Source organism: Pleurodeles waltl, chromosome 4_1 (genome assembly GCF_031143425.1).
Source record: "Pleurodeles waltl isolate 20211129_DDA chromosome 4_1, aPleWal1.hap1.20221129, whole genome shotgun sequence".
NCBI classification, from domain to species: Eukaryota; Metazoa; Chordata; class Amphibia; order Caudata; family Salamandridae; genus Pleurodeles; species Pleurodeles waltl.
In genome coordinates this window covers 775966222-775991733 of record NC_090442.1, presented here as the reverse complement: position 1 = coordinate 775991733, position 25512 = coordinate 775966222, and the positions used below count along the sequence as shown (strand labels likewise).

General features: G+C 43.6%; 1 long non-coding RNA gene across 1 annotated transcript in view; it reads left to right on the top strand.

Moving 5' to 3' along the window:
• LOC138288579 (uncharacterized) overlaps positions 1-25512 on the top strand; it is a 399712-nt gene that overhangs the window by 34609 nt on the left and 339591 nt on the right. Inside the window, exon 2 of the long non-coding RNA XR_011202472.1 lies at positions 547-629. This is a non-coding gene — a long non-coding RNA (uncharacterized lncRNA). The remainder of the gene's footprint in view (positions 1-546; positions 630-25512) is intronic.

Genomic DNA, 25512 nt, shown 5'->3' with positions numbered 1-25512 from the left:
CTCAAAATTGAGCCAGCGGCAATGCTGTTGCCTGCAGGGTGCACCAGCACCCTCACAATCTTCACTGTCTGCATAGCAGACAGTGAAGATTGTGAGGGTGCTAGACAGGGGGACCTTGCTCTCTGTTAGCCTTTTCATGGTGATGATACCTCAATGAAAAGGCTGGGGGAGAACAAGGTCATAATGCATGCAGCACTGCCTTGGCAGATTGCGACCTCCACCCGCCATCAACCCGTCGGTACCACCGATCCCAGTGGAGATGGCAGCCAGGGTCTTAGTGTGGCGGTAGGACTGTCACAGCAGGGGCAGTCCTGACCTCCAGCCTCGTAATAAAGCCTTTTGAATTTGAAAAGTAGTTAGCTGCGAGAAAAAAACACCTGTCACAAATTAGCAACAAGTTAGAACAAAGTAAGTATTCAAAAGTTATGAAAATATATAAACTCACCCCAATAGCGAATAAAAATAAACCTACCAACCTCAGACTCTACAAACTACCAACAAGTAAACGTTAAAAATGAAATTGACAGTTCTTTTTTCTTCCAACAGAAAAGAAAGCACCTGCTCCACTTTACAACACCCTCAATGGAAAAGCTGCAAAACAGTGTGAAACATCTAAAAAGAACATACAGGTAGGTATAAAAAATATCAGTAGTTGTATAATGTTATATGTAAATAACAAAAGTATAAACTTAAAACAAATTGTGCATATTGATACTATTACACTTCTTTCAGTTACAATGTGCTTCCAACTGGAGGGCCACTATGAAAGATGATGCTGTAATTCATGTAAGAGACACAACCACTGTCCCAAATGTGACCGAAACAGAAGTAAGGGAGGTATTGTATGATATAAGAAAGGCAAACATTAGCTCCCAGGAACGCAAAACCAAAATCCTAAAAGATATGGGCCCTTATAAGAAGTCCGGTGGTCTTCAGACTGCCAGATTCACGTTGGCAGTCAGACTGCCACGCACCATGCCCTATGGCAGACAGTGCACATTCCAAGGGTGCTGGGGGCATGAGGAGCCAAGGCCAATGTGGCTGCACAGTTTCCACTGGGCTGACCGGTCCACTGGGCTGACCAACAAAAACCTTAGATTTCTGAGGTTTCTGACGGTCAGCCGAGTTGAAACCTTGTAATCAACCTGTGTGGGAGACCGCCGGTATGAGCAAATAAACCAGTGCCGTGCGCGTCGGGGTTTTGGCAGAGTGTTACGGGACGGGTTTATTCGCTCCACAAATACTTGAGGCTTATCATGGCCATCATTTGCCAATACTATTTGATTTCTCCCAAGGACTCATGACTACCAGCAGCTTGATCTATGTACCGTTCGTGTTTACATATAATGTTTTATATACATCTGAAGCCTTGACAAAGTATTGAAGACGAAACACGTGTTGGCTGTTTTGCTGTATGGACTTATTGTTACATTCAAACATCCTATTGTAACTTTGACCATTTATCACCATTTGGCTGCTCTGGACACATGGTCATTTTGTACAACGCAATCTTTTGATTGAGATTTCTTCTTTCTACCTGCACTTATAATAAATATCTACACATCATCTTCCAAGAACGAACTTTCTATTTATTCTTGAACATTATCAGGATCAGGATTCATGCTACTGGTGTGCCCTGGCCACTCTTCTTTCAATATTTAGGCAACCACCCACTCTTCAGTATGTGGCCCTCCGACACCTGTGGTGGCAGGTGTTACGGCTAGCCTGGCACCCAACACCATATTGTTTAAATTTTATGACTTCGCTCGGATTTCACTATTGACATACGCTTTGCAGATGTGCAAGCACTCTCTGGCATCCGCCACCTTCTTCGCCTGACTTACCAATTTGAGGAAAGTGTTGGACACTAAAGGGATGACACTAATTATTCCCACTCCAATCTAACCCAAATGGGGGAAGGTGTTGGACACCATGGGGGGTACATTTACTATTTTCACTGCAATTTGAAGAAAATGTTGGATACTAAAGGGGTAAAATTTTACATTTCTACTACAATCTAAAACATTTTATGCAAGATGCTACACAATAAATATACACAGCGATTACTCCATACTCACACAAAATTATGGATATATAAAATAAACTGGAATATACTTAAAAACACAATACTCAAAACTGCAAACCTATATATTCATACTTAAACATTAACATATAAAATAACATTTTTAACACTATAAATAATGAATATATTTGTGAAATTATCTATTACTATTCCCAAACAGTGAATCATATAATAAAAAATAAAATTATAATCCAAAAATAAAAATGATAAAATAACAAAAATGACTCAAATTTTTAAATATAAATGTCAAAAGATAATTACAATGTCATAGTTTTCAACGTGAAAAATGTAAACATATCCTAAGTATAATGATTTTGTAAAAAATATTTTTATTGCAAACATTTTAAAATTAATCTACTTCATTAAGTTTAATTTTATATACTTTTACAATTTTTTTTGTGTTTACATATTTACTTTAATATGCACAATAAAATACTATTTGTTAGCTTTATTATAAATAATATATATTTTAATTACTCCTAAATGATGATTTACCAAAATTATTATTGGGACAAACTAGATTAAAAATTTCACAGTATCAATTTGCGTATTATTAAAATAATTAGCATTAGGTTTACCTTAAAATACACACTTTTTCAAATCACCCTTATCCCATTAAAAAAAAACAATATCCTATTGCTAAAAAAATATAAATCAATTATTTATATACATTACAACTAAAAGTACAAATTTCAACAATTTCGTAATTAATACAGTATTCGGAAAACACAAATTCATACAATAAGCACATAGCATACAAAACACTGCAATAAATGATATAAAAAATAACACAAACAATATTACATACAACAATATTTTCTAAATCAATATTTTTTTACAGCAATATTAAAAAGAACCCTTAAAATAGTATTTTTATCTTCGATATTCCTGTCCACAATATTTTTGATATCCCGATCTTCCTGACTCAATATTTTAGTGTCACAATATGTTTTCCCTATATTTTGTTCATCACCTAACAAGCAAAGTTTAGGCCACCCTGTATCCAGAGCGCAGTTATATTTGCCATATTCCAACAAAATTCTTCTGAGCAGAGTATTGTGGTCAGGACATGGACCTTAGAAAGAGAAATACTGATAACTGTGCACTGGCACAAGTACTATAGAGAAGGGACACTGACGTGAGGCAGTAGAAACAGACACTTTTAAATAAACCTTGTTAGAAGGACCATGAGACAAGTTCTTGAAAATGGATGTGGTAACGTCAATACGGATACAAGGACACTGGAATATTTGCGCTGGGATATGGACACTAAAATAAAGACACAAACAGAGAGGCATACTTATAGGTATTGTGAACAAAGGCAAGGGACAAGAATAGTACGCAACAGAATACTCTTTCAAATGGTTCAACTTAGAGGTTATCAACATGTGACCTGTTTCACTAACCAACTAGATACAAAACTGTTCCAGCAGCCTTTAGAATTAAGAACCCTACTAATCATAGACGCTGCATGCAACAAACACTACTTTCTGATAACAATTATAAACATATTTCTAAGGGGGTCAGTTAGAATTTGGTGTGACCTGAGCATGGTTATAAATTGATACTCCTGACTTGTCAACCAAGTGGTTCTCTGACCTTATTCAGAAGATATTGTTACCTCAGACATGGTAAATCCAAGCAGAGCCCAACCATGCATAATTTCTCCTATCCCTGTTCCGATTGCTTGTTGGTCTTTCTTAAACTGTGGGTTGTGACCCACTGGTGGGTCATGAGCTGATATTTGGTGGTTTGCAAAAGTCCAAGCAATAAATAAAGACCCCTTTAAAATCTGTATTTTTCCTGTCACATTTGTTGTGTTTCAACGACAGAGGTCAAATGTCAAGCCATGTCTTCTGACAAATTTCTGCTTATATTCTGAACACAGGGATTGCTGTTTACCAACACCTCTCATTTCGCAATCGCAATCAGAGAAAGACATGTAAAGTTAATTATGTGACAGTCTTGCGGGGGTACAGGGAGTCTGAAACAAAAGGCTGTGGGAGATCATTTTTTAGCAGCACACAACAAAATGTAAATACCTGTAAATGAACTGTGCACATTCAGCAGTTAAGAAAGCAAAAATGAAGCACATTTTCTTGTATTTCTTAGTTGAGATGGAAACAAAGATGTAAATAGGATCAAAACAAATTAAGACACTTTACTTGATGATGCACAAATGATACCTATTTACTGACTCCTGATTTCTACACATTATCATTTGTGTGCAATATAGTTGTATCTGCAAAATCAGCAAAACTGTATATCTGTGCAAGTTTAACATCCATTTCAACAGAAAATGCACTGTCTGTAAATGACAGTGCACTACTGCACAGTATGTTGGTTACATTAAAATATCACTTGCCTCATGTCCATTAAAGCTAGGTAGGTTACAAAGGTTTGTTGTTCTAAAAAGTGGGCCATTGTTCTAAAACATTTGAGAAGCACCGGTCTAGCTTAAAAATCTGTGATCCTTAACTGATCAGTCACACATAGCTTCATACATTGTATATTGCTTTAGAAACCCTTCTCTACGGCTCTCAATCAAATTTGAAAAGGAAAGTACTTGAGTGAGTGTTGAAATATGTGGAATATTCACTAAAAAGCCAAAGGTTACAGGGATGTTATAGGTAGGAAATAGAATTACAAAAAACTTCGAAATTTACTGGGGAAAAAACAAAGATTACAGGGACATTATAGTTAGGAAATAGAATAAAAAAGCCTTAGAAGTTACAAAAAAAACAAAATTTACGGAGATGTTATAGGTAGGCATAGATTTTACACACACACAAACCGTAGAAATGTTACCAGTTATAGTTACCTGAGCGAACTGTAATTAAAACCCCCACAATGCATTGTTTATGACCTCACATATTATGTCACTCATGACCTGGTCAAATCACTGATGACATCATTTCTGACATCTCAAATGACATCACTGAAGACATCATACAGTGAGTGTAAGTGTTTCGTTTAACTTTCTGATACTTAAGGATACCCACTAAGCTACTGCATAAGTTAAATTACTATTCTTTCTCTGCTATTAATCCTGTTTGTAAAGCGGGTGTTCCATTTATAAGGGAACTTGCCTCCATGCTGAAACATGTCCCCTACTAATGGATGTGTATGGTGGTGCTTTGCGATAGCCTAAACTGTTCATTGAGACTTCACTCCACAGTGAGGGCTGAGTATAATTCTGTTTGATGACATACTAACCAGTTTCCTTAGACCTCTCTCCTTCATGATGAATGACTATAATAGTAGATTGCAATAAATTCATCTGTTCATAAAGAAGTTTCTCTAGGCTGCAGTAGACAGTTACAACTGACTGACCTCTCTGCTCACACCTTCCTTTAGGATTAAGAATAATTCCACTAGTGGTTTGTGACACAGTGGCCTGTCCGCTAAGACCTCTCTAATGGCCGTATGTTGTAGTGGTTTGTGAAAATCTGACATGTTCACTAAACCTTCTTTCCAGGCTCATGAATGGTGTTGTTCTGGTTTCTAACAAACTAACCTATACAGGTAGATGTTTTACTTTGGTCATTAGTGTTTAGAATAGTGGTTCAGGAGAGAAATGACTATCCGCTGAGAACTGTATTTTAGATGATAAGTAAGTGTAGTAGTTGATAAGGTGAAAGTGAGCTCTGTTCTGTACGTCTCTCACCTGTATCATCTTTTGATTTTTTTTTTTATTTAAATTGTATTTTATGAAGTATTTTGAAATGCCATTTGAGATGTCATCAGTAATGTCATCAGTGATGTCAATGACCATGTCATGACTGATGTAATATGTGCAGTGCATTGAGGGAGCGTGAGTTATAGTTAGCTCAGGTAACTATAACTGTTGAATTTCTATGGTTTTGTGTCTGTAAATAACATCCCTGTAACCTTTGCTTTATTTAAGTGAATTTCTAGGTTTTTTACATATCTATTTCCTAAATATAACGTCCCTGTAATCTTTGTTTTTTTCAGTGAATTTCTAAAGAGTTTTTCATTCTATTTTCAAACGTTAACGGCCGTATAACCATTGGCTTTATAGTGGTTTTCACATTTTTTTAATATAACTTGTACTGCAATTTAACCCATACATTCAATTTATTAATGTACATTTTCATAAGTTTATGAATACATTTTATTATTACACTTATTCTTATTGTACATTTTAAAAGTACAAATTAACAAATCAATGTAAGGTAACTTATGTAAATTTTCTACAAATTAAATCCAGCAAGTCTTTCTCTTTTGTGTATACATTTTATGGATCCATGGATCCACCGCATTGCCACCACAAGTCTGCCGCAATTCCAGGAACACACCCAAACCTCAGCTTCTCATTGGATATACTAAGGGCCATATTTAAAAGGCCCATGGTGCAGGGCGGAGCAGCAAGTGCTTTGCTGTGCCACACCGCGCCACAGGGAAAGTGCATAAATGTGCTGTGTCTTCAAGAAAAGGCACATTTCTGTCCTCTCCCCCTGCGCTGGCACACAAATTGCTGCCATGCGCCAATGGAGGCACCCTTGCACAGTAGTGCAAGGGTGCCTGGTTGTGGGGATGATTGTTTTGGTATAGGAAAGGACACCTTCCTGAACAAAACAATCAATGTAGGCGATTTCCTCTTTCTATGTGTGCTGCAGAATGTTCACAAGACTTTCTCTCAGCAGCATACTAACTTCGGTGTTGTTAACTGTTTGCAATTCCAAACATATCCCAAACAACATTACTTTTTTCTATCCCCAATCACTGAGTTAGTTATTTTTCTCATAAACTCCTTAAAAATGCCTTTAATTCCTCACACATCTCCATCTAATCAAATAGGGTCTTCTTTATTTTACTTACTGTCCTCCATATTAATTGTCTTTCATCTTCTAAACTTCCTCATTCTATTGCAGCTTTTACTTGTGGGCTGCACTGCTTGTCCCCAAAATGGCCATAGTCTGGATTGTGCACCCTAGTTTTGTGTTTTGGGCCAGAGAGAGAGCTAGAAAGAGTGGCTTTGACAGGGACCTAGGCTTACCTAATGTACACATTATTTGGATTGGCCAGAGAGGGTTAAAGTGGCATCAGTTGCTGACTTTGGTTGAAAGCATTGCAGATTGCCAACATCCAGACCTCATGATTGTGCACTATGATGACAATGACCTGGGCACAATTATTGGGGTAGGACTGGAAATCCCAATGAAGATTACGTTTGGTAAATCAATTACACATACTGCCTTGGTTTTCTCCAAGATTTGCCAAAGATAGAAGTGGCAGAGGTCAACCACATTTTGCCCACAGATATAGAAATCCAGGAAACTTATCAATAAAGCAGTTTCTTCATGCCTCCGAGACCAGAACATGGGCTCTATGTGCCATAACAACTTATGCTTTAATATGGATGGAATATAGTGAAAAGACGGATTCTGTTTCACAGACGGAGGCAACAGGCTGTTCCTCAACAACTTAAAAGACTGTATCCTGGTCTCTGTGTAATTATCATCATCTACACATCATAAACATAAGGCCTCTTTTCAGAGCTAAAACGTTTCCCAAACACTGAGGGGGTTATTCTAACTTTGGAGGAGGTGGTAATCCGTCCCAAAAGTGACGGAAAAGTGACGGATTTACCACCAGCCGTATTACGAGTCCATGATATCCTATGGAACTCGTAATACGGCTGGTGGTATATCCGTCACTTTTGGGACGGATTAACACTCCTCCAAAGTTAGAATAACCCCCTGATTCTTTTTGCTTTTCAAATGTTTTTTTTTTAATTTCTCACTTTTGGACCCCGCACAATAAAGGGTCTGCCTGTTATATTATGGGACAGATCCACAAATCTGTTGCCAACCAAAAGTACACATTCAATACAGAACAGCACATTTAATACAAACATTTCCTATTTAATTTATATAACCGTATCACTGCCTATGTGTGTGTGTTCAATTAGCTGTGTAAGTGACTGTGTGGATGCATGAGTAGCTGTCTAGTGCCTGCATGGGTGTGCGAGAGGTTTTCTGGATCTGTGAGTTGGTGCATGAGAGGTTGTGTGGCTGTGTAAGTGGGTGTGTGAGTGTAGAAGTAAGTGTGTGAGTAAGTGTATGAGTTGCTGTGTGAGTGGGTGTGTGAGTGATTTTGTGGGTCTGTGAATGGGTCTGTGAGTGGCTGTATGGGTGTGTGAGTGGGTGTGTGGGTGTGTATGTGGGTCAGTGAGTGTGTGAATCAGTGTGTGTGTGGCTGTCTGGGTCTGTGAGTGGGCGTGTAAGTCGCTGGGTGTATGAGCAGGTGTGTGAGTGGTAGTGTGGGTGTGTAAGTGGTTGTATGAATGCGTGACTGGGTGTGTGATTGGTGTGTGGATGTGTGAGTGGGTGTGTGAGTAGCTGTGAGGGTCTGAGAGTGGGTGTTGTAGTGGTTTTGTGAGTGGGTGTGTGAGTGTGTGAATGGGTGTGTGAGTGGGTGTGCGAGGGTCTGTGTGGGTCTGTAAGTGAGTTTGGTAGTGGTTTTGTGCATCTGTGAGTGGTGTGTGAGTGTGTGAATGAGAGGGTGAGTGGGGATGCCAGTGTGTGAATGGGTGTGTGAGTGGGTGCGGATCTCTACATGCCCCAAAAAACACTGTTGTGCAATTTCTTACCCATGAGGTGTCCCTACATAAGTCCTATGGGGTCAAGATAATTCTATCCTCACCAGTTATATCCTAACTCACCTTAATTCCCCTCCTCCCCAGACCAAGTGCTGATAAACAAAATGGCAATCTCAACTTCCTGTCAGGGTGCGGCCAGACAATTACGGCATTGCTGTTGGCACATGGGGCCACAGATCCACTGCAGTGAATCTGCATCTCTAGATGTACATAAATCTTTTTTATTTATTAACTCCGAAACTACTGAACAGATTTACACCAAATTACATAAGATATCTTTCCGGACGAAGATCTAGCTTTGAGACAAATTGGATGTAATTCCATACAGCAGTTCCAGCTGTAGTTGCATCTAAAATCCCTATGGGAAATTGCATGGGGAAAACACGTTTTGGACCCATCAACTCTTTTTCTCAGTCCCTGCTTGACAAATCATCCCAAAACATTCCAGACAGCAGATGAATTGACTGGTGCACTAGTTTTGAACATTTTGTAAAGGTTTCGTCAAATGGCACCAACATATTTTAGCAAAACAAAAAATGTTTTTCCTACAGAAAGGAGGTCCTAACTATAACTACCTAATGGCGACCACCAGTAGGTATTGTCACCCAGCATCAAATGTAAAATAGGCCTCGGATTTTAGAATGATCAATCCCAAGATCATACTTGACTTTTTTCCCCAATAATCGTTTAGTTTAACTTGGTCAGGAAGGGCCTTGCCTCAAGCTTGGGTGATGTTATTCTTCAACATCGAACATAAGTTCACCTCAAATAGCTGAAATAAGACTCACAGTTCCCTTAATAATATATCACTAGCGAATCGTCTTTACAGTTTCCGCCATAGTCTCATCCTCATCAAAATCAGATCTATTCACCTATGTCTAACCCAAACATTGGGAGAGGGACAGAAAAGAAAACAACACCCACACATGCCCTCCATCATTAAACTATCTTAACACAAATATGTGTGTGGGTTCCTATCCGGAGATTTATTCACTGGTCTCCTGGGGTATTATAAATATCCAAAGATATTGTGAGAAGACACCTCACTCACTGTTCTTTGTAACGTGCTTCGTCATTGGTGTTTCCACACATCTGAGTACGCAAGTAACAATCTGATGGACTCAACATTTGTTGGGAGTTCATAATGAATTATTTTTGGGAACAAGCAGGGGTCCAGGTGTTTGATATAAATGATTCAGGGAATACCCAAACGATTTCTCTCTTTTTAGGGGTACCCTGAACATGATTAAACATTAAGGTTGTGGATGTTTCGTGAAATAGTGTTTCTTTCATACGCAGAGTGCCATGGAATGGCAAAAATACAGAATTTCTTACTTTGAGATTACCACATGAGCTGACAAATGGGAAGAATGAGGTAGAAAAGCCTAGGAAGTCTGATATCTTGCAGGACAAAATCAAAAGCCCAGTGACAGTAGCTTGACTATTCAAGGTCACCTTAATGAACAACAGCCTCAGAATTCTTCCATGTGTCAGGTATAAGAAGGATGGGAAGACCTCCCCCTGATGAAGCATTTTCAAACAACAGTAACACCCCTTTTTTCAGTCAAATTATATTACTACGGTTCTCTATATGAATGATGTGAGAAGGGTTTACTCTGCAATCTACAACCGCTCCAGTATAGAGTCCCTCAATTGGTAATCCTTACAGAGATATTCTGAAATATGAAACTGCTTTTGAAGTAATTGCAATTTGTGATATATAAAAGAAGGATTCCAATTTAAGGTAATTATTTGGATGCAAAAGTCGCTTTCTAGTAAGAGTCCATAATATTAGAAAGAAAGTATTAGCTGGTATTTTCCCAAAAGGTTGTTTAGATCAAATGGGGCATGACTGACAATGGTTCCAATATATAAACGCAATTCACTTAACGAAAGTGCTTTCAGTGTAAAGTGGCTGATGCTCTGGCTTACTTTGTCGTAACATCTGAAGGACTTTGAACTGTTGCCCCAATGAGACCTGTGGATGCATGGTTGTTCTACAAAGAGATCCAAGAACAGTAAGTTATGTTAAAGAAGTGGTAGCAGCTATTTACCAGGCCCATGGGTAAATAGTGGATTTTCTCTGTGATTTTCTCTGTGATTTACTTGTGCGCTGGCTAAATAGTAGAAATTATTTGCTATTTGTCCTGTGGCCTTATAAATAGCAGAGCAACTTCACTATTTACCCTGTCTCTGGCTAAATGTTGGGATTCGGCACTGTTGACTGGCGGCCGTGCAAATTGCAGACAAAAATCACTATTTACCTGGCTGCTGGCTAAATAGTGGGGATTCTGTAGTGTTTGGCTGGCAGCCATGCAAAAAGCAGAAAACCTTCACTATTTACTAGTGAAATAGTAGTGCTTCTGCAATGTTTAGCTGACGGCTGTGCAAATAGCAGAAAAACTTCACTATTTATAGGACACAGGATACATAGTAGAGATTTTGCACTGTTTGGCTGATGGCCATGCAAGTAGCAAAAAGAAGTCACTATTTCCTCGACTGCTGTTTAAATAGTACAGGTTCTGCACTGTCCAGCTGCCAGACATGCAAAAAGTGGAATAACGTTTAATTCATTCATGAGCCAGCTGATGGCAAAACAGTAGGTATAAACAATTAAGTCAGCAGCCATGCAAATAGCAAATAATCATAGTTATTTATGTAGCTGCTGGTTAGCCTAGCAGGTAGCAAAGAAATGTCAATATTAACCCAGCAGCTGGCTAAACAGCAGAAATTATGTACTGTATTGCTGGTGGCCTAGCAAATAACTTGAAAAGACATGTCATTATTTATCTGGTGGCTGGCTAAATAGTAGACAGTGTGCACAATTTGGCCACTATCCATGCAAATAGCGGAGGAACTTCACTATTTACCCATTTGCTATCTGAGTAGCTTTTTTATATATATATCTATTTTATTATTTCCAACACAGATATTCAGTCACAAATTCAAATATCAAAAATATAAAAAACAGGGTCAATGCACACCATTATTCATAGGTCAACAGAGGATGTGTTTGCTGTTTCATAATACAGATCTATCAAAGAGCAACAAGCGATATATGCAAGAAGGAGCTGCATAGTACATTACAATATCATGTGCCATCCCTTAAATGCTTTGGGTGCGACTAATTTCTTGTACCTCTCACCCAGTGGGTTAATTTTCACAACACATCACAAGTGTGTAGTCCTGTGCCTCCGATTAAGTACACTGCTGGCTACAAAAGGAGATTCAAGCAGTTGGGTAAAATCAATTTTGTTAACCTTCTCATGTGCTTATCACCAAAAAATTCCTGTATTCAAAGGTCTCTCCCAGTCTCCCATTACCCCCCGACTCACAGGAAACCTCCAAAACTTATTGCTTTATGGATATGATGATCATAACTCCTTGATTCACGGCGGACGCTCATCATTTTTGATTTCCAACTGGGCAACAAGTGTCTCCCAAATGTCATGGCCTGTGTGCGCCTGTCCCTTATCTCGCAAGCCTCGTAGCACTCACGATTCCGTCCGTTCCCATCGCAGTGTCATAGCACACCACTTGTGTATATCCAGTGCCCTGGACGCTTTCCAATTCATAGCAATCAATCGCTTATACATAATGAACGCCAGGTCGGCGAACCTGTGGATATGTGTATGCTGCTTGATTCTGGTTCTTATCCACAAAAGACAAGATTTTGGTTCCAATGGGAACACATGTTCCGTGATGTCCGTGATATCTGTCACTACATCATGCCAAACTTTCTGAAGGGGTCCACAATCCCACACCATATGATAAAAGTGAGCTGCTTGAGATCCACATCGGGGTCATGTCGGGTTAGATGTAGGGTACATGAGGTGGATACGGGTTGGGGATAGGTATGTCTGGTGCACAAAATTTAACTGAGTATAGCAGAACCTAGGGTTTCGTGGCACTCGCTGTACCTGCTGAAGGGCCACCAGCCATGTCTCATGGGTCAAAGGCACAGGGAGAACTACATTCCATCTCTGTAACGCAACCTCAAGTTTATTTCCCTCCCTGTCTGTTAGGGCTTTATACAAATTTTTAATCACTTTTGAGAGACCACTATCTGAGAGCAGAAAGTGTAGTGTGGGGGGGTTATAGGCTCCTGGTCTCCCTCCGCCCATTCTTTTTAATCATAAATTGTCCCGATCCCACTGAGGTAAGATTCCTGACAGCCTCGAATGACATCAAAACACCATCGTCAAAACAATCCCCTACTGTCTCTATCCCTGCTTCAGCCCATGGTGTGAGGGAGTGAGCTTTAAGCAATTGTGCGCCTCCTGGTATCTGGCCAAGGGAAGAGGGGTGAGTATGGGGAACCAGTTCCTCCCTTCTGTACATAACATCTCCAGCAGGTATGTGCTGTTGTCAACAAAGAATTACCAGTGTTATGTTTCACTGCGCAATCCGTTAACCACGTGTAAATAGGAATGTCCTGTAGCTGTGTACTTACCCACACTGCCTCTGATGACTCAGGCCTATGGATCCAGTATAATGCCCACTGTAGCTGTGCTGCAGCATAGTAATGTTCGAAGTTCTGGGCGCCCAGCCCCCCCTCATGTAGTGGCTGCTGCAGAGTGGCAAGTGCCATCCGAGGTCTGTTGTTCCCCCATAAAAGTCCCAACAATAATCTGTTCAGCTCACAGAAGAAGCTCCTAGACACAACTATGGCCAATGCAGCAAAGTAGTAAAGAAGTTCCAGGAGCACCAGCATGTTTTCTACTGCTAACCTGCCCAGACGGGAGAGAGGGAGCGAGCACCAAAACCGGAGTGAGCCCTTCATCAAGCAAAGCACGTGGCCCAGATTACCATCCCTCAGGTCCTCAGATTTATGGTATATATGTACTCTCAGGTATCTAAAGATGTCAAAACACCACTTCAACCTTCCAGAAGGAAGCGTCTCTCTCATCCTCGCAGGCAAGTCAACCAGAGGGAACAAGCAAGATTTAGACCGGTTAACCCTCAGTCCAGAGATCTCTCCATACGCATCCAGCAGGGACATCACTGCAGGCAGCAAGGTCCAACCATTCTCCAGGTCAATCAATGCATCATCCGCATATAATGATATGATGTGGTGCATCCCCATCCGACATATCCCCCACTGCTCGGCCATTGCACGCAACCGAGCCGCAAGCGGCTCCATTGCAATCACGAACAGTAAAGGTGACGGGCATCCCTGTCTGGTTCCCCTATCAATGGCAAAACTGTCAGATAGTACTCCTCCCGTTTTGACCCTAGCCTTAAGTTCAGCATATAAGGTCTGTACCCAACGCATGAAACCCTGGCCAAACCCTATGCGGTGTAGGGTGGCAAACAAAAAATCCCAGCCTAGTGTGTCAAACGCCTTCTCTATATCTAATGACATTGCCACGTTACCATATGCCTCTGGTGGAGTATCGCTGATGATGCTTAATAGTCTGTGGTTATTCAAAAACGTGTTACGCCGCTGTATAAAGCCATTTTGATCTTCATGAATCAGAGTGTGTATCACAGGGGGAGCCTATTTGCTAACACCTTGCCTAAGATTTTGCAATCTACGTTAAGAAGAGATAACGGCCTATAGGACCTCACATCCGTGGGATCACAGCCAGGTTTGGGGAGCATCACTACCAGCGCCTCTCTCTGAGACAGCGGGAGCATCCTGCAGGTCCACGCCTCTTCAAACACTGACAACAGGTGCAGCGGCAAATGCTGTGCATAAATAGCATAGTACTCTATCGGCAAGCCATCCACACCCGGGGTCTTATTGCAGGCTATTTGTGCTATGGCTACACAAATTTCCTCTAGTTTGCAGGGTTCATCTAACACTGCTGTATTCATTGCTGATAACTGCAGAAAAGGCGCCCCGCAGAGGAAGGCCTATATTCACTGAGTGTCGCAGGTCGCCCGCCCACGGTCAGCCCCATGTAATATTCCTTGAAAGCAATATTAATTGCTTCCTGCAAGGTGACCAGCGTTCCATCAATCAAACGCATAGCCCCAATTGAGGTATGTTGCTGGTCCTCCTGTAGCAGCCATGCCAACAGTCTCCCCGATCTGTCACCCTGCGCCTGTAATCGCATGAGGTGATAATTATAATCATGACGGCGAAGACGTTGATCCGCCTCCTTGTACAGCTCACGTTTAGCGCAAAGGGATTCAAATGACGCCTTATTTTGTGCAACTGCTATTTCCAATGCCCGCGTGTCTTTCTCCGGGGTGACAACACCAACATGCAACGACCGACGTGCCCCCCAGGAGGCCGAGAGACAATGTCCCCTCACCACAACTTTATGTGCATCCCACTCCATAGCCCTCGAGTCAGTGTACCCATTATTTAAGTCCCCGCAGAGGAAGGCCTCTAATCACTGAGTGTCGCAGATCACCTGTCCATGGTCAGCTCCATGTAATATTCCTTGAAAGCATTATTAATTGCTTCCTGCGAGGTGACCAGCGTTCCATCAATCAAACGCATAGCCCAAATTGAGGTATGTTGCTGGTCCTCCCGCAGCAGCCATGCCAACAGTCTCCCCGATCTGTCACCCTGCACCTGTAATCGCATGAGGTGATAATTATAATCATGACGGCGAAGACGTTGATCCGCCTCCTCGTACAGCTCACGTTTAGTGCGAAGGGATTTAAATGACGCCTTATTTTGTGCAACTGCTTTTTCCAATGCCCGCATGTCTTTTTCCAGGGTGACAACCTCAACATGCAACGACTGACACGCCCCCCAGGAGGCCGAGAGACAATGTCCCCTCACCACAACTTTATGTGCATCCCACTCCATAGCCCTCAAGGTCAGTGGACCCATTATTTAAGTCCCAATATTGCTTAATACAAGTGCTTAGCTCCTCTCTAAAGGGATGGTCCAACAGTGCCTCCCTCTGTAGTCACCAAGTGGGTATTGTGGAACGCTTTTTACCCCACTGTATAGTCAGCAGCAATGGGGAGGGATTGGACAGAGTCCTAGCCAGGTACTCCGAGTCTTTTATCAAGGAGCACACTGTGGAGGTTCCCCAAAACAAGTCTATTCTAGTGTGTATTTTGTGTAGTGAGGAGTAGAAGGAATACTCCCTATGTGTCGGGTGACCCATGCGCCACATGTTGTGCATCCCAATGTCGCCAGCCCAAGCCGTCAGCAAACTAGAATTGTGCCTACTCTTTGCACCCTGCAAGGGCAGCGCCGAACGATCCATCAGTGCATCTGGGACACAATTAAAATCCCCTCCACAGATGGCAGGCACTACAGGGTCAGTTAACAGGGCAGGGGTCAGTATTTGTAGGAATTCACTTAATGCGTTATTGGGGGCGTAAACCCCCACTATAGTTAATGGTCTACCATCGAGCTGCCCCTCTGACACTATATATCTGCCCCCTCATCTATCCTGTGCGTATGCTGAAAGTATGGTACCCTAGGCGCTATCCACATAAGTACTCCCCTCACATATGCCGAAAATGACGTGCCATAAATCTTCCCTCACCAGCGTTTCCTCAGAGCCTGCAAATCGCCACCCAACAAGTGTGTTTCCTGCAGTACGGCAAAATGTACCCCTTGCCTGTTAAGATAAGAGCAGAGTGAAAGAATTATGAGCGTGCAGCGTCGTGTCCCTCAGCACCCTTCGCTCTTTCTGCAGCCGCTTGTGTTTTCGTGGGCTGCACTATTGTTCTCCTCCTTGATCTCTTGCAATCTGACGAAGTCAGCCACTCTCCATGTTCCCCATCTTCCTCCGATGGTTGGGCAATACCCTTGGTATGCATCCATGTCCAGGCATCGGCCGGCGTGGCGAAGACATGAGTGCGGTCTTCAGAAATCACCCGGAGATTAGCAGGGAACATCAGGGCGTATTTGAAATTGTGTTCACGGAGACGCTGTTTTATCTTCATGTAGGAGTAGCGGTGGCGCTGCACTTCTGCTGTGAAGTCCGCGTAGAAGCCCCCTTGTGCAGCGTATCGGACCTTTGTTTAGAAAGTACTGCAGAATCGCGTCACGATCTCTGTAGTTGAGAAAACGTGCAATTAGCAGACGGGGCGGCAATCCCGGACCTGGCTGCATACTCGGAATTTTGTGCGCCCTTTCCACAGAGAAGAACTTTGGTGCTGTGCCATTTATCTCCTCGTTAATGAGCCATTGCTCCAGGAACAATTTCGGGCTATGCCCCTCCACTCTTTCTGGGAACCCCAAAAACCAAACATTATTTCGATGAGATCTGCCTTCAGCATCTTCCGAACGTCTCTGGAGGGCTTTCACTTCCAAATCCAATCACTGTATTTGCCTCTGGTTGTCAGATACCATAGGATCTATGGCGCACAGGGTGGTTTCCGTCACTCCCACCCTCTCCACCAGGCTGCGGTGATCCACTCTGAGTAGGTTAAGGTCCTGGGAAACCATGTCTATTCTGTTTTCAAGAGATAGTTTAGTGTCCATGATAGCTTGCAAGAAGTTCTCGAATTAAACCGAGTGTGACTGCAAAGTGTTCTCCAAAGAGCATAGACTCAGCACCTCAAGTGGTGCCTCTGGAAGAGCTGTATGATTAGATCCCTCCTGGGACTTGGGTGTTTTAGATTTCCCCATCATTCTATCTGTGCAAAATGTCACTCCTTTAGGGTGAGCTCCCTATTCACAGTATACTTTCCACTGCGTCACTGTGTCGAAAAGACCACTCGACTCACCGCTGCCAGATAGATCAATATCCTCATGGACAGAATCAAAGTAACTTCAAATGGGCATGAGCACCCTAGAAAACCAGTACTATCACCGGCTCCAGGGACTGTCACCACTCAGGCAGGCAACAATCAGATGCAGGCCTGTTCAGTGTGTTGGTATCATTGTGTAGTGCGCTTTAATGTACCCTTTTGCAGTGTTCAAATCCCCTTTTTCATGAAGCAAATGGGGTTTGCTTCACTTAGCACAATATCCCTGGGCTTCCAGCAACTGTACCCACTGTAAAGTTGTCTCTGCCACCTCCGATCAGCCTCATCCACGTGCAGTCTATATATGCAGTCCCCTGGACTTTCGTATGCCACCGACCTTTACTTCCTGGGTACAAGATGTCGTGGAGATAGACTCCTGCATCCAAGCACACAACAATATTATAGAGCAAGGCCCAGGAGACAAACAGGAGGGGAGGGGGGGAGCCAGCCCCTCAGTCATAACGTCCGCGCAGAGCCCCCAACAATCCTTGGACCCACAGGGTGCACACCTCACCACACGCGGTCTCTCTCTCCAGTCGTGCATCTAGGGCAATGCCCACCAGGCGAAAGAGTGCCTGGACAGCCGCAGTCGCACTCCACTTCGCCTCCCCGTAGCCGATCCTCCTTCAGCACCCCTCCCCCTCGCAGTCTGTTTTCAGCGCGGTACACCTCACCAGCATGCCACGCCTACGCACGTATCTCCCAGTTCTCAGGTCCCGGCTCCTGGGGAAGGCCTCTCACACCTCGGCGGCCCCAGACACCGCCCGTCCACCTTACGCCACACCAACCGTTCCAGGCACCTCCAGATCGCTTCCGCCACCATTTATGGTGTGTGGCTGGTGCAGCGGAAACGTCAAACAGGATATTTGTAAGGGCCTGAAGCGGAGCCTGATTTCAAGCGTCCGCTACGGCCACCATCTTGACCACACCCAAGCTATCAGAGTAGCTTAATTGTGTTTTATAATGCCTTATGCAAATTTTAACAAGTACTTACACCACATAGAACTGCAAATAAGGAGTCAAAACAATTGGCATCCATTTCCTTATGAAAGTTAGGGTCCAGTTGTATTATTACATTCATGAAAAGTGTTCGCAAAATCCGCACATACATTTTACAAATGGAATAGTATTTTGCAAACCGACATATATACTGTTCAGTCGGTTCACAACATACAGAATCACAAGGGGTTGCAGAATGACCTATTTAATTAATATTCATTAGGCAGGTGCCAACTTGCAACCCTCTGTGATTGGCTGTAAGCAAGGAAAGGGTGACAGAGAGGGTGGTCCATCTATGCGACAGCATTGGCCTCGGCTCCATGAGGATTTTTGAGGTTTCCGCCGGTCAACCCAATGGAAACCTTGTTATGGGGTTGGGGGGAGGGGGGAGACCTCCAGCTTTGTGGCAGTCTCTTCTCCACGGGGCTAGTGGGCCGACGGTCGGCCCACCAACCTCATTATGAGGCCCTTAGGAATGAAAGAAGACACTGAATAAACAAAGACATTTTGTTACCTACTGAGCAATCCTTTCACAGTTTCACTTTGATACTCATTTTCTAGCACGCGGATGTGGATACACTATTGAGGTTTCAGAACTGATTTCAGGTGATGCTCTTCCAAGTATCGTTTTTGGCTGTAGCTCAGATGAAACCTTTGTGGTAGGAGATGGCTCTTACAGCAGCATCAATAGTGCTGGCTCCAAGCAGAAGTAGCCACAATAGGGACTCAATGAAGCATATGATCCCAGCACCTGGCTATCCTCACCCTACATCAGCAGTTAGCAGGCACAGACAAAAGGATAGCCCTGCTGAGAACCTTGACACCTTTAATAAGAAAACCTATGACCCATTCCTTACTCCTACCATCTACTCTATGGGCCATATGTACGAACACATTTTCCCATCGACACAGAATGGGCAAAACTGCTTGCTACATCTGGCCCTATGTCATCACTCAGGGAGAATGAATAAGGAGCCATTTGCTGAAAAGGACCTCACAGAATTTAATTGAGTATCTTTTTCCCCATTCTCTCTCCTTTCACTTCTGGGTCTCCACAATTCATCCACAGGGATGCAGTCAATATACACCCACTGTGCAGTGAAGTTGTATTTACTCTCTATCTTTTCATGCAATATGCATTCCACTGGGCCATGCACTTAGACTTTAACCACACAAGGAGTCTTACTACTATACACTTGTTAAATACCCACAACCCATATGCTCACATGAATGTTAGCACAAGGATCTGGGGGTCACACAGAATCCTTCTTGGAGCCATATGAAGTGATCTGTCTGGAGTCTCCAGTACCCCCTTGTCCGTTCATCAGAGCCTTCCTATGATCCTGAGCTTCCCTTTGATGATTGGCATAGCCCTTTGACCCCTTTGTAAGCCATTATTCATTTTTCATGACTTCAGCCATAGGAGTTTCTCAAACCCATTCTGCCATCCGTCACAGACCACACCCATTGTTACCCATCCACCTTTAAACTTCTCTGCCAAGTCTCAGTCCCTATGCCCCCAGATCCACCCTCAGACTACTGTCAGAGAGTGTCTTCTACCAATCAGAGATCAGAGTGCAACAGCCCCGGCTTTTTATTCACATTTCATGCTCTGTTTTTTCAGCAAATACTTACCAGTTCTATATGTGGGATGAAGAGGTGGGGGTTTCTCAGAGCTGTCAGCATAAGAAGCATGAATAATAACCATTTACAAAAGGGATGGCCTAGATACACATAGGTGTCCTCCTGCTCCCGGTCTTCGTCCTTCTCTTCCAGGTCTTTCTGTGTCTTTAGGAGTTGGTCCTCCTCCTAGTCCTGTTCCAAGTGCTACATTTTGTGGCTGTTTTCACCTTCCTGATCCTCATCCTGTCCTGGTCTAACTAGCTCTGGCCACCATGGTACTGGTTTTCTGAATCTGGTGCTTCTGGTTGTAGGCCTTCCTGACCCTGGTCTTCCACGCACTGCTCCTGCCTCATCCTTGTATTAGCCCTTCTTGGGCCTCCTGATCCTGGTATTTCTGATCCTCACTGCTGGTTTACTAGGACCCTATCCACCTAGCCCTATTGCTCTGGGTCTTATAGAGCCGGCACTTCTAGTGTTCTTGGTTTGGGTCATCCTGATTCTCCTTTTCCTGACACTTGTCCTTGTGGTCCACCTGGTCCACTGGTCCTGAACCTCTTATTAGGTCCACTGGGGCTGGGCCTGATCATTTTGGTCCTGGTCTAGTCCCATTGGTCTCAAGGCTCCTGTGGTCCTGGTTCGCATGATCCTCAATAGCCTGTCCCTAACACCTCAGTTTCTAGTCCACTTACTTCACTTGGAACTTCAGGTCCTGGTCCCCTTGGTTCTGACCTCTCTGATTCTCCTGGGCCTATTCCTGGTCCTGCTTATTCTAATCCTTCTAGTCCACCTAGAAAGATTAACTGGTCCCTGGTATAAATTGCCCTAATCCACCTGCTCCTGACTTGACTAGTTCTCTGGGTCATCTTCCAACATGTCATAATACTCTTGGCCCTGTTCTTCCTGCTCATTGCCATAACTTGTCTGCTTCATACGGATCCTCCTTGTAAAGGTCATCCTGTTCTTAGTCACCCGGCTTGGTCATCATGGCTTCTGTCACCCTGGCCTTCCTTGTCCTGGTCCTGAATTTCCTCCTCGTCCTGCTTGGTCTGGTATTCCATTCCTGATACTCCTGTGCCGCTGTGACTGGAACGTCTATTTTTCCTAGGTTGAGGTCCCATTGATCTCTGCCTGCCCACCTCCTCATGATTCTTCAGGCCCTGTTGTTCTAGTCTTCCTCACTGTCAGTCTGGTTTGCCTAGCAATGATTTTCCTATTCCTGGTCCTCAGAGTCATGGTTCTTTTCTTGGTTTTGTACTCACTAGACACGGTCCTTTTGCTTCTGGTCCTCCTTGTTTTTGTCTTTGCATGTCTAATCCTCTTGGTGTCTGGTCCTCCAAACCATCCTGGTCCTTTCAGGCCCCTTCTAGCTTTTCCCTTTTCTTTTTCTGATTCTCTTGACCTAGTCCATTTCACCTGGTCCTTCTGATCCCTGTCACCCTGCTTAACTGATTCTTAGTACATCAGTTCCTGGCCCTGCTGGTCCCCTTGATCTACCTGCCCTCTATGAGTTCACCTAGTCATATCTGCTCATTTGATTCCTAATGCATCAGTTTGTAACCCTGCTGGTCCCTTTGGTATACCTGGACTCTTGTGTCCTGGCCCTGTTAGGTTTTCCCCTCTTAGCTCTTGTCTTTTTGGTTTGGATCATCATTGTCTTCCTGCTCTGTGCTTTGTCTTTATGGCCCTTCTGGCACTGTGCCCAATAATGTGGGCCCTCTTGGCCCTGGTTCTCTTTGTCTGGGTCCTTCTGAGGCTCCTCATTTGGGTCCTGCTCCTCCTGGACATCCCAATCAAGTTCCCTTAGTCTTCCTGGTTCTGGCTGTTCTGGTCCTCCTCATCCTGGTCATGCTACCTCCAGACCCTAGTCTTTCTGCTCCATATAGTACTCTGAGCCCTGGTCCTTTGGTTATTGTCTACCTGGTACACCTGGGCCTGTTTGTGGTCTTCTTAGTGCTCATCCTTCTAACCTTCCTTGTACTGGTCCTCTTGGCTCTAGTCCTACTGATATTCTTGGTATTGGCCCCTCATCTTCCCTGCTTATTCTGGTCCCCCAATCCTACTGGTCATAATCTTCATGCTACAAATTTTCCAGGACCTAGTCCTGATCTTCCTACCTTTTATCCTCATACTTCTACACTAAATGATCATGGTCCTCCTTGCTCTGGTGGTCTTGGCACTAGCCATCTTGTTCCTCATCTTCCTGCCCATCTTGTTCCAAGCCCTGTGGTGTGGACCTCAAGGTTGCGGTAATTCCGGTCCTAATCTCACTAGTGCTGATTATTCTTTTCCTTCTCAATCTAATTTTTCCGCGTCTTAGGATTCAAGATTCTAAGCTTTTTGCCTTGATCTTCTTTGCCCCTAGTCCTTTGTTTCCTGGTCCTTTTAGAACTTTTCCTTCTGGTTGCCTGGTCTCACCTCCGTAGCACTCCTGACTATGCTTGGGCTGTTTTTGTTTTTCATAGTCCTTGTCTTTCTTGTGATTATGTATCCGTTGGTCCTCATTCTCTTGGTTCTGGTCTTTATAGTTTGGTTTTATCTGGGCTTAGTTCCCATGGACCTGGCTCACCATCCATCCTAGTCTTGGTCTCCTTGGTACTTGCCATATTGGTCCTTCTGATCCTATTAAACTTGTTATCATAAAACTGCTTTTTGCCATCCTGGCCCTTCTTGGTTCCCTAAGTCTTGAACCATCTGGCTCTGCTACCACAGTTGTTTTGTCCATATGGCCTCCTAGTTTCTGGCCCTCTAAGTCTTTGTCCTCCTGATTTGGGTTGTTGTGGTCCTCCTGGACTAGATGCTTTCCTTGTCCTTTTATTCCAACTGGTAGAGCAGCCATTGATCTTGGCTCTCTTGATCCAGGTTTTCCTTGTTAGAGTCCTCCTGATTCTGGTCATAGGCCTTCTGGCCACCACTGTCCAGTCCCCTTACTCTTCTCCACTTGGTATTCCGAGCCCAGGTCCCCTCAGTCCTAATCTTCAAAGCTCTCTTAGCACTGGCATGGTCATGATCCTTTTTTACCTAGTCTTCCTTTTCTGGTCTTCGTGGTACACATTGTACTGCCCCCCTGGTCTTCTTAGTCCCTGTCCTGCTTTTGTACTCCTCTTCATTATGGTCCTGATCCCCTCAGCCTTAGTCCTCCTGCTCCATGCCCTTGTTTTTCTGCATGCTAGCCTAAGACCTTACTGACCCCATAAAGCTTGGCCTGTCTGGTCATCATTCCCATGTGCTCCTGCACCTAGCACTTTGTATCGTAGGTCTCCGTATTCACAGGCTCCTGGCCCTGGACCTTTGTACCCCTGTCACCCTAATTCTCATTCATCAATCATCGTGGTCTTGCTCCCCTGGAGTATTTATTCCCTGTTTTGTTTGTTCCTAGTCCTGTCCCTGGTTCTCCTGGTGCATGTAGTCTAAGTCTTAATTCTGGCACTTCATTGTTTGGTCCTCGTATATCAGGTCTTTTGGTGCTGGTCCCACTAACCTTTGTTTCCTTAACCCTCCCAGGCCCCAGTCCTTCACCTATGCCATCCTAGTCTTACTAGTCCTCCCTGTTTGGCTGTTCTATCTAATTGCTGTCAATCTGACCCTAGTCCCCTCTATCATTGTCCTCCTAGTAATGGTCATACTAGGGCTGGTGTTCCTCATCCCCTAGGCACTGGTCCTCCTAGTTTTCATGCTGCGGGTGACCTTGCTTCATGTAGTGCTTGTCAGGCTAGTTTAGAACCCCCTTTAGTCTGCACCTCATGGACCTTCTGATCCTGTTCCTACTGGGCCTAGACTTTCTGTTCCTTCACATCACCCCTGGGCATTGTCATCTAGAGTACCCAGGTCCTGTTAGCACAGATCATTTCTGGTTGTGGTTTTCCCAGGACTGGTCCACTCACTTCTGATCCCTTAGTCCTCCTTGATCTGATCTCTGTGGTCTTGGCCGTCTGTCTCTGGTCCTTATTTCCATTGGTCTCCTGGTACTGGTCTTCTTTGGTCTCACTACCTGTGTCTGCTACTCCTGGACCTTGTCATCCTTGTTCCTCTGGTTCTAGTTGGTTCTCTCTGACTCTCCTTTTCATTATGGTTCAAGATCTTCTGTTCCTTCTACCTGTAGTGTTTCTGTTGCTTCAGGCCCTTGTCCACTGGGTTGGGATCCCCCTGTTCCACATCTTCTAGGCTCTCCTGATCTTCTCACCCTGGTACCTCTAGTCCTGTTTTTCCTTGTCCTGTTCCTTATCATTTATTTGGTCCTGGTTCAGTCTGGCATTGGTAACACTGGTCCTCGTGGATTAGGTCTCCCTATGCCTGGTTATGCTTGTCCTTGTGGCTCTGGTTTTCCTAGCCTTACTCGTGGTCCACCTTCTTGTCAGTGTTGTCCTCTCATGCTTGTCTACATCCTCCTCCTATTGGGCCTCCACTATCCTTCCCCAGACCTCCTCCACATTGACTTTAGTCTGGTGCAGCCTCCAATCCCATCACACAGATTTGTATTTTATTTTTATTGGCTCAAAGTTTTCTTTTGCTGAGACAGCACTGTCAAGGACAGAGATGGGGACTTGGTAGAGACAGGACCCTGCCCACTTAAACACTACTTAACATGTTACAAATCAAAACTACCATTCCCAAGATGCATTGTGCAGATGGCTAAAATGCCAGTTTGACTCGAGGAGCCACTTGTGACATTGGATTAATAAGCATCTATGCCTGAAGCCCACTCTGCTGGGTGAATACTATAACCAAATGTGTTTATTCACAGGCAGAAGAGTGAACTTCTCCTGTGAATTATAGAATTGTCCAGATGGATTACTTCCCTGTCTCCTGTTTTCACATCCTTATTCCTCAGAAGCCTCGTTACTGTGTCTCACTCAATTTAACTCCTGCAGGTGGCTCAAAGTACTGTTCCTCCAAACACCAATTGCCTACTGTATGTATGCCTCCGTCCCTCTGTGGCCCAGAAACCATCTGTATGCTTCCATTCCTGTTTGCTGCTGCTTGTCGACTGCTGCTGTGTTGCTAGGTTTGAAATACTAAGCAAGCTCAATTCTCCTTAAAAAGAAGCTAGCAAAAGGCTTTCCATTAGAAGGCTAAGAGGAGCCCAGTCCTCACAAATCATCAAAAGGAGGACCATGAACATTAAAAAATGATGTATTCTCACAAATGAGTAAAACATGTATGTAACATGCTTTAAAACAATCCTCAGTATTCTTTGTAGGCAGCCAAAGATTCTTAGACTGCAGTGCAAATTATTTGCATGCCATATCTAGAAGTAACTGAAGTAGAAGTTTGATCCCTACATTTATCTGACTATTACAATAACATTGATGTTTTTATTAAAAATCGATTTTACTGTTTTTTTCAACTATCCAATCAAATCCAATACAATCCAAATGGATTTGTAAAGTGTGGCTAATCACGCATGAGGGAATCCAGGAGCTAATAGCTGCTGTTGCCGGAACTCTTTAGAATAACCAGGTCTTCCGTTTTTTTCTGAGTTCCAGCAGGGATTATGAGGTCTGTATGTAAA